At 34.9% G+C, this 11,788-nt stretch overlaps 1 non-coding gene across 1 annotated transcript; it reads left to right on the top strand.

Moving 5' to 3' along the window:
* Window positions 1–11,295: 11,295 nt before the first annotated feature.
* Window positions 11,296–11,399, top strand: LOC124889153. The gene has a single exon (XR_007047765.1). It is a non-coding gene; the product is annotated as a small nucleolar RNA R71 (small nucleolar RNA).
* The last annotated feature ends 389 nt before the right edge of the window (window positions 11,400–11,788 follow it).

Here is an 11,788-nt window from a genome sequence, read left to right as displayed (position 1 = left end):
TCATGTGAAAGTTCCATAAATTGTCTACTGTTGATCAAAAGCTACAACATGTTTTGTTTTAGCTCAAAATTACTTCTAGCAGACAATTTCTAAAAATGGGAGGTTAAATTTGTCATAAATGGGATTGCCACTTTGTGAACTATTCTGCAGGCTGGTTGATCCTCATCTATTATAGCAGGATTGTCTTATGCCTCTTAAATTTGTAGAATATGGGGGAGAAGGATTGTTTCTCTCCTCAATTGGTATAAGCTTTGCTCGGGTTTGGGGCTGGGTTCAACCAATTCCATATCCCTTGCCAGCTTATTAATCTGTAGACCTGTTTCTTGTAAATTCAATACCAAGAACAAGTGTAAAACACCAAAGAAGTATAAAAAGTAAAAGAAAAAAAATAGGTACCAATTTACTAGTCCCCAAATATGGCATCAATAAATTGTTGCGCCCAAGCGCACACGCAAGTGTACTTGGTCACACCAAGTAATATAGTGGCCTTAAATAAAGTCGAATATTAATCCCTCAGAGATTTGTGTTAAGAAACTATGCAATTATAGTTTAACATTTGAGATTAACTAGTACAACGTAGCCAAAAGAGTCTTAAAAGTTTATAAACTGGAAGTAAGCTACAATTATAAAGAAAAGTAAAGACTTTGGACAATCAATGGATGAAAACCCATGGTTAATGTTCTACGAAAAATAATACAATACTATTGAACTACATTCACTAGATTACTTATCTTGGTTGTTGATTCGCAGGGTTTATTGTATGATCATGGTCTCCCGACCTCTAACCTTCTACCTAACTGGACATCACAACTGCATCGTTAAGCGGGGATATAATAATCCATTTAGATATATTAAGATATGATCCTATAAGTGAACAAATCAAGGATTCTAGATATATCCTTATCCTAGATACTAATTCAAATTCTTTATTTTATAAAAGAATATGAACCTTACTCTACTTATCCCCACGTTCTATCCTTTCATTCCCCCTCCCAAGGCTTACTAGATGACAACATATGAATTATAAGGGTTGTAAATCCTTAAAATAGTTAAAACAAGGATAAAAATACAACTAAACATGTTAAGCAATCCAAACAAAATCAATTCAAAGCAATAGTAGTCATGTTCTTGGCCTTAACCCCAAAAATGGGGCGTATAGCCGCTAATGGACATAATTATAACAACAATAAGGGAAAAAATATTATAATCCATAAAAAAACTAAAGTAAATAAATAGAATCCCTATGTGAATTGTTTAACTGCCCCATTCTAAGCTTCTAAGACGTCCAAGGTGTTTTACAATGTGTACAAGTGTCCTATTTATAGGAGGACAATTTGTCCGGTGTGGCAATATGGTCCGCTGTGTGTTGATTAGTCCGAGGGAATAGGGGGGTGGAACATTGCTTTCTTACCTAGACTAAGAGTTGCATTGCCTCTCTATCATGAGGCTTCACCAGAAATTGTATTGGACACTTTGCCTTCTGCATTTGTCTTCCATCCCAAGCCTTTTGGTGTTGTTTCCACTTGATTTCCGGAATGTATATCCTCCATATATCATAATAATCAACTCATCAAGGATCCTATTGCATCAAAAACAATGTATTAGATCTCAAAACAACACAATATCAAGATCGGTGAACTAGAAACTCAAGCTATGACTAGTCTTGTCCACTTTGATCTTTAACTTAGTGTTTTTAATCTTGGCTTATTTCAATTGCACTTGAACACTATAAAAAATTTGTTCCACACATAACTACAAAATAATAACCTTAGTAAATCATTAAACACATTATTATAATCCATTGCGATCAACTGTAGCAACACCTAGCTCAATCTAGTAACACTAGTTTTGTCATTTGAACTCTAAGTGACGAAATCAAGTACAAATTTGATTGAAAAAAACAATAAATGTTGTAATAAAATACATAAAAACTTATATTCTCAATTATATAATCATTAACATGTTAAGCACACAATAAGTCCTTAAAAAGGCTTAATAAGATAGGATAACAACACTGAGGTGCATAAATCAACCTCTAATCACTACCCCACACTTAAAGCTTTGTTCGTCCTCGAACAACTCTTTACTCTAAGAGTCATAAGATGAGGAGACTCTACACTTCTACTTAAAGCAAGACACTCAAGATAGTACTATAATGACTATACAGAAAGTAAGTTTCTACACTAAGCATGTTATGTACACAATGGAAAGTTCAAGAGTACTACTCCAAAACATCCTAGCCTCAAGCTTTGACTCACCTAGTTGGCAAACTCATACATATTGTTCAATCACAAACATCATACAAATCACCAAACTATCATAAAAAATATGCCCTCTCTATAAAAGTGTTACCCATAATCACTAAAAATAAATGCAATTTATAACAGAATGGGTACAAGAATTAAATTACGCTCACTCTCACAAGGAATTCACAAGTTACACAAGATGAACCATAGGCTTTCCCTTAGTGTAGTACTTAACTACTATCAAAATATTAAATCGTAGGATCAAATAGGTCTATAAGGATTGTAATGTAGGCTAAGGTATGGGTAGGAGCTATTTTGGCAAAAAATAGAGACTATCTTCCCTAAGCTCTTTAACATTACATTTTTTTTTTCAATTCACCTCTAACAACCTATTTACACCACTTCTATCAGCCCATATCTTTTATTTTGTCCTATCTCATTCAGCTCATTTACATACATTATGATGGGAGTATTTTCTATTAATTCAAAACTTATTCACTCTAAATAATTTTTTCTCTTTACATTACACAACTCCCAACCACAATACATAACAATTGTATACACCAATAACTATCACTTTGGAGTTTCAATTTGACCTTGATCCTACTTGAATTTCAAGCTCTTTAACTTAATTAATTATACACTAAAGCTCTTAGGAGCTTTGGATCAAATTAAGGTCAATCAAAAAAGGGGAAGAGGCTATATATAAGGCTGTCAAAGAAAAAGATAAAGGCTTAATAGGATTAAATATGATTATGCACAAGGGTTGGTAAAAATAAGGTATTAAACAAGGCTACAAAAGAAATGCCTATATCATCTCCTAAACCCGCACTCTTTGTTTCTCTTTGCGCACATACTAGGCATGTTCTAGTCATCAAGTATAACAAGAAATATACAATAATCTTATATGCACATAGCATATGCTAAAATCAAGTTGGATCATTATAGACGCTTAACCAAACAATCACATGAATTCAACACTAAGACAACAAGTGCAAGAGTCATAAACATAAGCCTAGAAGTCTCAAAAGTAGTAATTCACACAATCAACATGATTTTATAACCAAAACACTCGCATCATGCAATCACATAGAGTACCAAAAAGAACATCACATTTATTCCTAAAACAAAAAATTTTGAATTACTCGTAAAAATGGGAATTTCCCCATCCCACATTAAAAATCCACTTTGTCCCCAAAGTATACTTTAAAAGTTGAGATAGAAATACTCCCTGAGGCCTCTAGGACCAGCTAGTAGCATCTTTTTACATCAAGGGGGTCCAAGGACCCCACACTTAATTTTTTTTCATGCTCTTTAGCTCAGGTTTTTCGGTACTCAAATTTTTCATCAACCTGCAACGCAAAAAAAACAAAAACTAGTGAAGTGAAGACTAAAAAAATGCTTACAATAAAACATACCTTAACTTGGGTTGCCTCCCAAGCAGTTCCTGATTTAGTGTTGTGGTATGACCCAATCCATGACTCATCCATTTTGTTTCATCCTCTTCCTCTTACTTGGAAGCTATTTTGTTATTCAATTTTGAGCTTTTGAGTTTGAACTCCCAAAGTTGATATCTCTCTCAATAATAGCCTTTTTAGGATCATTAATCTGTACCATTTTGGGCTAAGGTAGTTGTGGCTTAGTCTGCTCAATGAGGTAGTCCAAAGAGGTATTTGGTGGACTAAACTCCACCACCCCATACTTATCCCCTTGAATCACAACAATTATGCATAAATATTTATAGTGGTATAGCATTTTAAGCAATTTATCCACATTAAAAATCATCTATTAATCATCTAACCTCATTGTAAGAATGCCCTCTCTCACATCTATTAGAGTTCCTTCTGTCATTAAGAATGGATGTTTCAAGATGACTTACACTCATTTATTTGCTTGAAAATCTAAAATAATAAAGTCAGCAGGAATATTAAACTTACCAACATTGATGAAAACATCCTCTATGATTCATTTCAGGGAGGGCTAGGGTCTGGTCTAACAATTGGAGTATCACAGAGCTCGGACTTGGCTTCCCTAAGTCCAAAGTGTTAAAAATGGAGATGTGCATCAATTTGATACTTTTCCCTAAATCACTAAGTGCGTATACCACCCCACTGTCGCCAATTTGAATAGTGATAGTGAAAATCCCTAGATCTTTAAGATTTTTGGGCATTTTCTACATAACTACTGAGCTCCACTCCTCAGTGAGTACTACTGTCTCCATATCCTATAGCTTAACTTTGTTAGTGACCACATCCTTCAAGTACTAGCATACTTGGTCCTTTCCTGCATAATATCTAAAAGATGAAGATTATTGTGAAGCTCCCTGAATGTGTCAAATCACTTATTAAAGAATGCATCCTCCTTTGCTTTCCTAAGCCTCTTAGGAAAGGTAGTGGTGGTATCTCCTTTGCCTGTTCAACAACTTTTGCTTTTGAGTACTCAAACTTCCTTGAATTTTCATCAACTTTGTTATCTATCTGCTTAGGAGTTATCTTCACATCTACCTCCTTTGTTGTCTTCTGAGGTTATTCATTGAGCTCTCTACCACTCTTCAAAGTGATTGCCATTACTTGTTTAGGAGGTATTGTATTACTTAGAAGACCACCTTGAGGTCGAGCATTTTGATCTAGTTGTATCTTCCCAACCTGCATTCCAAGTTCTTTGTAGCCACTTGTTTGTTGTTTATGTATTCTATCAATTGTTCGTGAGAAGCTAAAATTTTTTTACCATCTCTTCCATATTGTTAGTTTGAGTCATGGATTGATTTTGCTGTTGAAACTGCTGTTGTTGGTTATTCCATGATGGAATTGGTGGCTGAGTATGCCACATTAAATTGTAGGCATTCCCATAATTTGACCTTTGAGCATTGCCCACAAACATTACAAACTCAGGATATGTAGCATAGATAGCCACAGAATGACCACTATAGCTACAAATCTAACACTAAGTACTTGTTTGTGAATTGCATTCACTATTGCTCTAGGCTGTGTAACTCCTAATTTCATATGGCTAAGTTAACTAATTTTGTAGTGCAACAATTTGAGCACATATAGCTTTAAATTAGTCCACCTCCAAAATATCTGCAACCTTCATCATAGCACTTCGTGAGTCAGAATGCCACTCAAGATTTCCTTATGCAAGCTGGTTTAACAAGGTATATAGCTCATCATACATCAATTCCAACGATTGAACACCTGCAGCTGAATCTAGCAAATTTTTTGTGCTATGATCAAGTGTCTCAATAAAAGTGTGAGCTAGTACCTCATTAGACTGCTCATGATATGGACAGTCTTGAAGAAGAGCTTTCAACCTCTCTTATGCATGATATAAATTCTCATCTGGCTTTTATTCAAAGTACAAAATCATACTGCACAGTCTCGCAATCTTCCCAGATGGAAAAAATTGAATTAGCAATTTTTGAGATAAGTAATCCCAAATTGTGATTGAACTTGCCAGCTTAGCATCCAACCACTTCTTCGCTTCCTCTATTAGTGAAAGGGGGAACAGTTTCATCCTAACATAATCAGTTGACACACCCGTAGGGATGAATGTGTCACTTATTTCCATAAGGTTCTGCAGATAGACTTGTAGATCTTCATGTGAAATCCCCATAAGCTGTCCAGTACTTATCAAAAGATACAATATGTTTTGTTTCAGCTCAATGTTACCTCCAGTAGCCAGATTCTGAAAATGGGAGGTCAAATAATGGAAATGGGTTTGCCACTTTGTGAACTATCCTGCAGATGGTTGATTTTCAGCCATTATAGCAGGATTGTCTTATTCCTCTTGAATTTGTAAAATATGGGGGAGATAGAATGCCTCTCTCCTCAATTGGTAAAAGCATTCCTCGAGTTGGGGGCTGGGTTCAACCAATTCCATATCCCTTGCTAGCTTATTAATCTGTAGACCTATTTCCTATAAATTCAATACCAAGACCAAGTGTAAAGCACCAAAAATTTACTAGTCCCCAACAATGGTTCCAATAAATTATTTCTCTCAAGTGCACTCGCAAGTGTAAGTAGTCTCACTAAGTATTACAGTGGCCTTAAATAAATCTGAATATCGATCCCTCAAAGTCTTGTGTTAAGCAACTATCTAATTTTAGTTTAACAATTGAGATTAACTAGTGCAGCGTGACTACTTTTAAAAGTTTATAAACTAAAAGTAAACTATAATAATGTGGAATAGTAAGGACTTTAGACAATCCACGGATGAAAACCTAGGGTTAAGGCTCTACGAATAATCATACTATACTAATGAACTTCATTCATTAGATTACTTATCTTTGTTATTGATTCGCAGGGTTTATCATCTGATCATTGTCTCCCGACCTCTAACCTTCTACCTAACTGAACATTACAACTACAACATTTAGGTGGGATGTAATAATCCTTTTAAATGCATTAAGGTATCATCCTTCTAGTGAAACAGAAAAGGTTTCTACGTATATCCCTATCATAGATGCTAATTCAAATTCTTTATTTTATAAAAGAATCAGAACCTTGCTCTACTTATCCCTATGTTCTATCCTCTCATTGCCTCTCCTGGTGCTTACCAGATGATAATAGATGTATTTTATGGGTCACAAAGCCTTAAAATAGTTAAAACAAGGATGAATAAACAACCAAACATGATACGCAACCATACAAAATCAATTAAAAGCGATAGTAATGTTTTTGGCCTTAACCCCGGAAAGTGGGAATTTATCCACTAATGGGCCTAATTATAATCACAAAAGGGAAAAATATTGTAATCCATAAAAAAAATAAATTAAATAAATAAGAATCATATTTGAAGGGTTTATTAGCCCCTCTCTAAGCTTTCAAGACATCCAAGATGTTTTACAATGTGTACAAATAGCCTATTTATAGGAGGACGATTTGATCGATGAGGGGATGAGGTCCGCTGTGCATTGATTAGTCATAGGGAATAAGGGACACAAAACATTGCTTACTCCTCTTGATTAAGGGGTGCATTGCCCCTCTATCGTCAGACTTTACTGGAAATTACATTTGACATCTACACTTTGCCTTGTACATTTGTGATCCATTCCAAGCCTTTTGGTGTTGTTTACACTAGATTTCAAGCGTGTATATCCTCCATATATAAAATAAATAAACTCAACAAGCATCCTATAGTATCAAACAACATATATTAGAGCTAAAAATGGTATAATAAAGAGAACGGTGAACTAGAAACTCAAGCTAAGACTAGTCTTGCATACTTTGATCTTTAACTTAGTGTTTTGGCTCCTAGCTTATTTCAATTGCACTTTGAATAGTATAAACAAGTTGTTACACACATAATTACACAATAATAACCTTAGAAACTAATTAAACACTTTAGAATTCATCGCGATCAACAAGAACAACACCTATCTTAAGCTAGTAACACTAGTTTTCTCATTTGAACTCTAAGTGACCAAATTAAGTACAAACTTGTTTGGAAAACACCATAAACATTGTAATAAAATAATTAAGCACTTAGATGCTAAATTATATCATCATTAAGACATTAAGAACATGAGAAGTCCTTAAAAGGTGTTAATAATCTAGGATAACAACATTGAGGTTCATAAATCCACCTCTAATCACCACCCCACACTTAATGCCTTGTTCGTCCTCGAAAAACTCTTTACCCTAAGAATCACAATATAAGAAGACTCTACATTTCTAATACAAGCAAGACACTCAAGATAGTACTACAATGACTATACAGAATGTGTATTTCTACACTAAGCATGTTATGTACACAATTAAAGTTCAGGAATACTACTCCAAAACATCCTACCCTCAAGAATTGACTCACCTAGTTGGTAAACTCATACATATTGTTCAATTACAAAAATCATACAAATAACCTTACTATTATCAAACATATGCCCTCACCATATTAGAGTTACACATAATCACTCACATAAATGCAATTTATAGTAGAATAGGTACAATAATCAAATTACACTCACTCACACAAGGAATTCACAAGTTACATAAGATGAACCATAGGCTTGTCCTTTGTGTAGTATTCAACTAATATCAGAAATTTAAAGATTAGGATCAAATAGGTCTTTAGGGATTGTAATGTAGGCTAAGGGACAGGTAGGAATTATTTTTTCCAAGAATAGTGACTATCCTCCCTAAGCACTTTAATGAATCATAATTTTTTCATTAAATTCACCTCTTACAACCTATTTACACCACTTCTATCTTCCCATATATTTTGTTTTGTCCCATCTAATTAAGCTCATTTACATACAATATGGTGGGAGTATTTTCTATTAATTATATGGCCATTTTTTTTCTCTTTACATTACACAACTCCCAACCACAACACATAACAATTGTGCATACCAACAACTATCACTTTGGGTCATTAATTTCACCTTTCTCCTACTAGAATTTCTATTTCCTTATCTTAATTAATTTCGCATTAATATGCTTATGAGCTTTGGATCAAACTAAAGTCAATTAAAGAAGGGGATTAGGCTACATATGGGGAGGCTAAAGAAAAAGCTAAAGGCATAATGGGGTTAACTAGGATAATACACAAGGGTAGGTCAAAAGAAGGTATGAAACAACACTATCAAAGAAATGCCTATATCATCTCCTAAACCCACACTCTTTATTTTTCTTTGCACACACCCCAGGAAAGTTCAATACATCAAGTATAACAAGGAATATACAACAACCTTACACACACATGGAACATACAAAACTCAAATTGGATCATTATTGACTCATAGCTAAATAATCACATGAATTCAACATTAAGCCAACTAGTACAAGAGTCATAAACATGAGCGTAGAAGTTTTAAAAGTAGTAACTTATACAATCAACATATTTTTATAACAAAAATACTTGCATTATGTAATCACACATACTACATATAAAAACATCCCATTTATTCCTAAAATGAAAAAAAAATTAAATTACTCCTAAAAATTGGAATTTGCCCACCCTATATTTAAAAATCTAAATTGTCCTCAAAGTATACTTTAAAAAATGAGATAAAAATACTCCTTAAGGCCTCTAGGCCTAGCTATTAGCATCTTTACACATCAAGGGGATTCGAGGACCCCACACGTGGTCTTCGCCATGCTCCGTAGCTTAGGTTTTTCGGTACTCAGACTTCCCATCAACCTGCAATGCAACAAAAACTAAAAATAGTGAAGTAAAAACTATAATATTTCTAAAAATAAAATATACCTTAACTGGGGTTGCCTCCTAAGAAGTTCCTAATTTATTATCGTGGAACGACTCAATATATGACTCATTCAATTTTCTTCGTCCTCTTCCTCATACTTGGAGGCAATCTTCTTATTTGGTTCTGACCTCTTGAGTGTGAAATCTCATAGTAAATATCTCACTCAAAAATAGCCTTTTTAGGCTAATCAATCTACATTATTTTGGGCTGAGGTGGTTGTGGCTTGGGCAACTCAATGAGAAAATCTAAAGAGGTCTTTAGTGGACTAAACTCCACTACCCTAAACTTATCCCCTTCAATCACCATAAACATGCACAAATCATTATAGTAGGATAGTTTTTTGAGTGGTTTGTACACTTTGAAAACCACCTCTTTATCATCCAGCCTCATTGTGAGTGTACACCATTAAAATATATCAGCACTCCTCTCGTCGCCTAGAATAGAAGTCCTAAGATGACTGGCACTCTTTTATCTGCCTAAAAATCTAAAAAAGTAAGGTCAGTAGGAATAATAAAATTACTAACCTTTATGAGAACATCCTCTATGATTTTTTTAGGATGGGCTAGGGTCTAGTCTGCCCATTAGAGTATCATAGAACTCGGTCTCGACTTCCCTAAGTCAAAAGCATTAAACATGGAGGGGTTCATCAAGTTGATACTTGCCCCCCAAATCACTAAGTGCGTAGATCACCTCACTATTTCTGAATGGGGTGAGTGAAACTCCCCAGATATTTATGCTTTTTGGCATTTTCTACATAACTACAGAGCTACACTCCTCAATGAGTGATATTATCTCCACATCCTGCAGCTTAACTTTGTTAGTGACCACTTCCTTTAAGTACTTAGTGTACTTGAGCATTCCCTAAAAATCATCTAAAAAGAAAGATTAATGTAATGTCAAAGAACTTCTTTAAGCATGCATCCTTCTTTGCTTTTCTAAGCCTCCGTGGGTAAGGTGGTGGTGGTCTATCCTTCACCTGTTCAGCAACATTTGCTTTTGAGTACTCAGACTCCTCGAATTTGTAACAACTATGTCATCTATCTTCTTAGAAACTATCTCAAATCTACCTCCTTTGTTGTCTTTGGAAGTTCTTCATTGATCTCTTCACCACTCCTTAAAGTGATTGCCATTACTTGTTTAGGAGGTTTAGTATTACTTTTCAAACCACCTTGAAGCTGGGAATTTTGAGCCTATTGTATCTGCCCAACCTACATCTCCAAGTTCTTTGTAGCCACTTTCTGGCTCTTTATATCTTTTGCCAATTGTGCTTCAGCAGCTAAATTATTTTTCAGCGTCTCTTCCATATTGTTAGTTTGAGTCATGGCCTGATTTTGCAACTAAAACTGCTACTATTTGTTATTCCATGATGGATTTGGTGGATGAGTCTATACCTTCAGATGTTACGTATTCCCATAATTTGGCCTTTGGGTATTTCTCACAAACATCACTGACTTGGGATTTGTAGCACACAAAGCTGCAGAATGACCACTGTTGCCTCAAATCTCACACTAAGTTCTTTTTTGATGAATATCATTCACTGTTTCTATAGGTTGTGAACTCCTAATTTCAAATTGTTGTGCCAAGTATTTAAATGATTCTGTAGTGCAGTAATCTGAATGAATATAGCAGTAAATTAGTCCACCTTAAATATGACTGCATCCTTCTTCGTAACACTTCTTGAGTTAGAATGCCACTCAGGATTTCCTTATGCAATCTAGTTAACAAGGTATATATCTCATCATAGGTCAATTCTAACTCTTGACCACCTACAACTGAATCTAGCAAAATTTTTGTGTTATGATAAGTGCCTCAACAAAACTGTGAGCTAGTACCTTATTGGACTACAGATAATGTGGACAGTGTTAAAAAATATCTTTGATCCTCTCCCATGCATGATATAAATTCTTACCTGGCTTCTGTTTGAAGCACAAATACTCACTGCACAGTCTCGCAGTCTTGCTAAATTGAAAGAATTCGATAAGGAATTTCCGAGCTAAGTCATCCCAGGTTGTGATTGAACTTTTTAGGTCAACATTCAACTACTTCTTCGCTTCCCCCTCTAGTGAAAAGGGGAATAGTGTTAGCAAAACATAGTCAGTTGACACACCCATAAGGATGAATATGTCACTGATTTCTAGAAAGTTCTGCATATGAACTTATGGATCTTTATATGAAAGCCGCATAAACTGTTTGCTGCTGATTAAAAGCTGGACCGTGTTCTGTTTCAGCTCGAAGTTCCCTCCAACAGTCGGTTTCTAAAAATAGGAGTTCAAATTTGTCTTAAATCAGATTGCCACTTCGCGAACTATCATGCAGGCTAGTTGATCTTCAGCCATTT

The sequence above is a fragment of the Capsicum annuum genome, chromosome 11, assembly GCF_002878395.1.
Source record: "Capsicum annuum cultivar UCD-10X-F1 chromosome 11, UCD10Xv1.1, whole genome shotgun sequence".
In the NCBI taxonomy this organism is placed as follows: Eukaryota; Viridiplantae; Streptophyta; class Magnoliopsida; order Solanales; family Solanaceae; genus Capsicum; species Capsicum annuum.
The sequence above is the reverse complement of the archived record's forward strand: the minus strand, read 5'-3'. Positions and strand labels throughout refer to the sequence as shown.